This window comes from Tachypleus tridentatus, chromosome 12 (genome assembly GCF_004210375.1).
Source record: "Tachypleus tridentatus isolate NWPU-2018 chromosome 12, ASM421037v1, whole genome shotgun sequence".
Lineage (NCBI taxonomy): Eukaryota > Metazoa > Arthropoda > Merostomata > Xiphosura > Limulidae > Tachypleus > Tachypleus tridentatus.
The window spans coordinates 24,035,034-24,042,190 of NC_134836.1; positions in this window are offsets into that span (position 1 = coordinate 24,035,034).

The window sequence follows — 7,157 nt, forward strand, 5'->3', positions numbered from 1 at the left end:
TTAGAAATATGTCCATGTAAGATCGCTATCAGAAATATGTCGATCTAAAGGTCTCTGTAAGAGTATTATCAGAAATAAGTCGATGTGTGTTATCAGAAATATGTCGATTTAAGGTCACTGTAGGAGTATTATCAGAAATAAGTCGATGTAAGTGTGTTATCAGAAATATGTCGATGCAAGTGTTATCAGAAACATGTCGATGTAAGAATGTTATCAGAAATATGTCGATGTTAGAGTATTATCAGAGATATGTCGATGTAAGAGTATTATCAGAAATATATTGATGTAAGAATGTTATCAGAAACATGTCGATGTAAGAGTGTTATCAGAAATATATTGATGTAAGAATGTTATCAGAAATATGTCGATGTAAGAGTGTTATCAGAAATATGTCGATGCAAGTGTTATCAGAAACATGTCGATGTAAGAATGTTATCAGAAATATGTCGATGTTAGAGTATTATCAGATATATGTTGATGTAAGAATGTTATCAGAAATATGTCGATTTTAGAGTGTTATCAGAAATATATTGATGTAAGAATGTTATCAGAAATATGTCGATGTAAGAGTGTTATCAGAAATATATTGATGTAGAATGTTATCAGAAATACGTTGATGTAAGAGTGTTATCAGAAATATATTGAAGTAAGAATGTTATCAGAAATACGTTGATGTAAGTCTACTAAGGAGAATGCGCTGATGTGAGGAAAGTATTATAGCTCGTAGACAATATTTAGAAATAAACGATTTATAGATAGATACAGGTTAGTTCGGTATAATTTAACATCTCATAGTAACAATAATGAAATAATTAGTTTCTAAGCGTATCATTGATACAAAAATAACCAACGAATATTGGTTATGTATGCTCTTTGATAACAAATATTTAAAAATTATAAAACCTGAAAACATAACACAAACTCTTTATCAAAGAAAGTCTTTCCATTTTCAACGGTCACCCAACATTAAATTATAACTTCAACTTTTTCCTGTAATCATTCATTTAACCGATTTCTGATTCTCAGTGTCTTTATTTGATAATTATTATTGTTTATACTCGTATTTAAATATTTTCAAATAATGCTTTCTATTTACAGTGGTATTGAACATACGTATGCTGTACATTTTACCATACGTTCTATTATATTGTTACCGTTTAAATCTGTTCCTTATAAACTTCCGGTGAAACAAAACAAATACTAGCTCAATAAACAAGATTAATTTTTGTAGTTAGAAGAATGATGATGGAATTTTAAGCAGGTCCGAAACGTCCTGATTAAACTGTGCTTTCATTAATGCCATTAGAATAATTATATATTTAAGAAATTAAAATATATATACATATACGAATAGATGTTTGACATGTGAGCAAAATGAATGAACACAAAGATACATGTTAACACACTAATGTACTATGAAACATTTAATGTTTCATTATAGCTATCTTGTTAATAATACGGAGAGGATTTCCGGCCCATAGCGAAAACAAGTCTAGAAGTTACGCCCTGTAAACGTGACCGTTCACCTGTCGGGAATAGTAGCTACTCATAAGTTGGGTTGATTAAGTTTACAAACCAGTTGGGGATGTTTTCTGGTATCTTTAGAAATGAGTCTTCCCTATCCTGAAACACGTCACCATTAGTGGAAATATGACACAATAGATACACGACGTGTAGTTGATGTATTTCAAAAAAAGAAAGAAAGAATCACATTTTCATTACCATATGTTTTAATTACGTTATCTACAAACGAAACATATTTGTTTTTAAGTTTAAACATTAATCTGCTATCATAAGTTGCATCTAATATTGTAAAATCAATTATAAAATAACTTCTATTATCCCGACTAGCTTGGAGACTTTGTATATGCAGTGACGATCTCATGTTCCTCAACGGAAATATTGACTTTTAAATTATTTCAATTATTCCTTTCTTCACGAAGCTCAAGTTTGGAGACTTTGCACATTTAATTAAATTAGCTTACATATTTTGCGTATTTGCTAAAAATCTTCGTTTTTTGATAGGCTTAACAAGAATATCGATCTTAAATTGTGTTAACCAGTTCTTTTGTCAAGAACACCTTTAAAGAATACTGCTTTTCCTCTGGTATCGCCGTGATACAACTGAAATTTTACAACATAAAAATTTTGTGTTCAACCCTTACAGGCAGCACAGCATAGTCAACGCATTGTATAGCTTTGACCTCTCGAACATACCTTGTTTTTAATTCAGGTATAAAAAATAGTTATTTTTAACAGTGGAACATAGAATTCTAGACTGAGTCACAACTATTCCTTGTAGGTAGAAAAACTAGTTTTAGGTCATTATAGTAAAATCCAAGCTAGGTATAGTAAGTTGTTGTGAATTAGAGTAATACAGAACTAAGAAGATGTTCCAAGCTATTGAGATGCGCATCTACGCTGGATATAGTGCTATGTTGTGCATTAAACGTTCGTTACGTGTTACGCCCTTTCTTAAAGTAAAATAACAAATATGGTAGGTAAATCAACAATTATTTTAACGCCTTGCTACCAGTCTCCGGTGGAAGCTTTTCCGTGCATTTCAAACTGGATGTGATTCAATAGATGGCGCTAATAAACGCCAAATTTATTTTTCTTCTTGCCGTAATTAAATAGACTGTTTTAAAGAGTAAATACAAATATAGCCGTCAAATGAAAACAACTTGTAAATAAATTATAATTAAAAATTAGATTAAGAAATTTTATAACCTAAGGTAATCGTGAAAAGGAATATTACAATATTTACTAAAATAAATGTTAAAATGCCCTGTGGTTTAATACAAACAAGTAAACAAAATGTTAAAACACGCTACAACAGTAAATAATATAATAATAATAATATGTGTTAATAATCAGCTTAACTGTAACGAAAAACATGACAATAAGGAATGTTAAAATCAGTTTAATTGTAAGTGAAACTTTATTAGTAATAAATGTAAAAGGGCCCGACATGGCTTGGTGGTTAAGGCACTGGACTCGTAATCTGAGGGTCGCGGATTCAAATTCCCGTCACGTCGTAAGGGCGTTATAATGTTTCGGTCAATCCCACTATTAGTTGGTAAAAGAATACCCCGAGAGTTGGCGGTGGGTGGTGATGACTAGCTGCCTTCCCTCTAGTCTTACACTGCTAAATCAGAGACGGCTATCGCATATAACCCTCGTGTAGCTTTGCGCGAAATTAAAAAAACCAAAAGTAAATGTAAAACCAATTTAATTATAAAAGAAAAATTATTTTATCTATATACACGCACACACTAAAACTTCTGTGTTGATGTGTAGGACATTTTTAGGGCTGTTGTTCTAATGTGTTTATGTTATTACAATACACTTATAACCTGTTCTTTCACATATATCGTCAAATCAAGTTTCAAAGCGAAACATTTTAATAAAAAGATGAGTCCATTAGAAATGGAAAAAAAACGAATTGAAGCTAAATTTCCTTAATTTCGATTTCGGACAAACGAATTAAAAATGACATGTTAATAATTCGAGTTCCGATGGAACTTTTCTCAAGATAGTTTTTTTTAGAAATGTTTTGTAATTAAATTATTTACAAACGAGTATGTAGTTCTAAAACAAACTAATCAGGCTTAACCACTCTAGAAACATACATATAATGAAATATTTATTTATAAGATTAGAATATAATATATTTGTTACTCGTATACATTGTTGAATCAGGCTTAATAACCCGAGACGACAGACACTTCATCATGTACCTGTCTATAGAGTCTATAACATGGATCAGTGTAATACCTGTATAACTGGACTAATCAGGCCTAACAACCATAAACTAAAGAAATTTCTTAACTTAAAAAGTATACTAAATGACACGAGCATCATACAGTACTGAAAAATACGGATAGAACAGTGGTTCCCAACCAGGGGTGCGAGATAGCGTTCCATGGGCTGCAAGATAACATTTGTTTTGGCCACATTCACCTTTATTCTTAAATATATAATTACTGTGAGGGGTGCGAGAACATATTAAAATTTTTTAGGGGTGCGGGGCATAAAAAAGGTTGGAAACCACTGGAATAGAACAACAAAACAAAAACGACTTTATTTCTTCCCATTTGACTGTTTCGCTTATATATATATGTGAAAAGCAAACGGAAGTTCAAAGGTCTAGGAAATCGTCTGCGACACCATTATCAATACTGAATATTAAAATCGAGCGAAAATAAGAAAAACTCATTTCAATGAGTATGAAGTTTCTGGTTGTAAATATTTTGATTCTAAATGTTTCTCGTATTGTCACTTGCATAAGTTATTTGGATATAACTTTAAATTTTAAAGAAAAATTAATTAGGTTGCACGCGACTGTCTCAACATTATTTGTAGAAAAACAAAATATGTGGGCTGACATTCCAAGCGTGTTAAGGCGTTCGACTCGCAATCCGAAGGGCCCGGGTTTGAATCCCCGTTACACCAAACATGTTCGCTCTTTCAGCCGTGGTAACGTTATAATGTGATGGTCAATGCCACTATTCGTTGGTAAAAGAGTATCCCAAGAGTTGGCGGTGGGTATTGATGGCTAGCTGCCTTCCCTCTAGTCTTACACTGCTGAATTAGGGACGGTTAGCGCAGATAGCCCTTGAGTAGCTTTGCGCGAAATTCAAAACAAAATATATTCCGACAAATAGTATTTCCAAAAATGTTAACAGATGTCACTTTTACTGATCAAAGAAAGAATTCAAGTTTCTCGGGCGTGAAGAATAGCAACCGTATAAGCTAAATACTCAAAAGTATTCGTAGATAGGTGAAAGTCTATTTGTTAACATTCGGATTAATATAACATTTTATTAATAAAATTAATTATAGAAGAATTTGTTAACATTCAGACTTTCAAAATTTCCAGAAATTCTTTGGCAAAAATCTTAACTTGTTTACCTGTTTTCGTCATTAGTTCTGACGCTCTTTCCATAATTAAAAAAAAAAAAATCTAAGCTGCACATTATTTCAAAAGAAGAAATAGTAGAAATACAATGCTTCTGCTGAACTACCTATAGCCTTTTACTCTCTTGAATGTATAATATAATGAATCAGAAATAATTTCAAATGCATACATGTGGTTTATTCGTTTTTATTAATCCACCCTCACAGAGGAAATATTATCAAAAATACATCAATGATTCAAGACTTCTCATGAAAATGACTCTAGTTACTTGAATAATAAAGAAATATTAGTTAAGGGTAAGTACTTGAAATACGTACACAGAATAAACTGAAAATAATTAAAAATCAAACAAAATTATCATTCCAAATCTCTGTGTAGTTTATAACCTTGTAAATCCTCACTTACCAAATACCTAGAGTCGCGATAAATAATATAGAAATCTGACAGTTTGTCTCGTAACCCAAATCGAAATAATCTTAGCTTTAGATTCATAATTTGCTAAAACAAGCTTCATATTAAAAAGTGAAAATATTTCTCATCAGATATATTTTCCGTTGATACTCTCTGAAATTCTACGACTGCTTGTGTCGCCATCTTTTGGTACATTTAGTAATACGTGATAACCCAGAACGAAAACGTTCTTAACGAAGGAAAATTAATTTTAAAAATTACAAAATATGCATAAACATAAAACTTTTAATACACAACTTACATATTTAAAAATGTATTTTTTTTAAATCCAATTATTGCTCTAAAATCTAATTTTAAAAGCGTTTTCTTTATCTCACTTCGCTGCAACGATCGGTATCAGGTCTTATTGAATGAATCTGACAGAGTCAGATGCTACTTACACATCTTCCTCCCTATTCTACTGATGTTATGTTTTCTGTTGAATATTGTGATGCTACACGAAGTTTGAAGTAAACAGTACTTACTCAGACCCCTTTCAGGACAGTGTTCACGTGGGTATCACCATTATTGTTCTAGAATGTTCATGCGTTTTGGTTCAATTCGGCATTACAAATTTGTATTGACACGAACAGTTCATTTCATCCAAACACACAGTTCACTAGACAGCACCAACTAAGAACATTTGGCATAAATACCCTTTTTAATATTTTTAGGTTAGTGCTAAACTGGCGTTGGTTTACTAGTCCAGTGTTAGGTGCCCTTATAAACTGTTTATTTGTAAATTATATATTTACTGGTGTAAGATGCTTAGATCTGTTATTGTCATATATGCGGAAGCGATCTAGTTCACATAACAAATAGGTTTTTTTTTTTTGCCATACTGTTCGCGCAGGTAGTTAAGTGAATTTTGTAGGAGTCTATCGGGTATGACCTGCATGTTTGCATAATTGTGTAGATATTTTGTTGATGTGTTTCTGGGTGCTTTGCATGCTATTGTAAGTATAGTGTTTTGTATTGACTGAAGTTTTTTATTCTTACTGGATTTATTCATGCCAAACTTGAATAATCTTTTAGTGGTCATATGTAGGTGTTGTATATTTCGATTATGTAAAGTACCGTAGTTTCTTCCGCTAAGACTCCGCACATAATTCACTATTTTCCAGATTCTTTGTTAAAGATTGTTTATATGATTTATTCATGTTAATTTAGGGTCATAGGTTAATTCTAGGAACTTAGCTGATGTTGTAGTCTGCATGTATATTTTTGGTTTATCTTTCTTATGTTTAGTTTGTTTTGCAGATACTATTAGCTTATTTTAGACGATGTTAATTTAAATTCTATATTTTTGACAGTATTTTTAGATATTGTTTAATTTTGGGTGTAAGTTTGTGGCTGCTATTAAGAAGGTGGGAGCACCTTTCCAAATCGCTACATCAATTTCGAATTGTGATGAGTACTTGAAGATTTGGTGTTGAAGGGGCATATCGCATACATACATAACCAATAGTATATGGCTAACGATCTATCCCTGGGGGACACCCGCCTGCGAATCATACCATGTGGCAGTTTTATTTCTAACATGAACCTCAGACCGTTGTGCCATAAAGTGTCGAATGCTTTCTCAATATTAAGAAAGCACACGACAGTGCTTTCACCTTTGTTAATTCTATCCACCATTGTTTCTGTTACTCCTAGTAAATGATCTGTTGTTTGTCTGTATTTTTAAACAGGTTCATCGCAACTTTCGTGTTAAACCTATGGTTTTATTGTGGATAAAAAACAGGTTCATTGCAACTTTTGCATTAAACTGTGGTTCTGTTGTGAA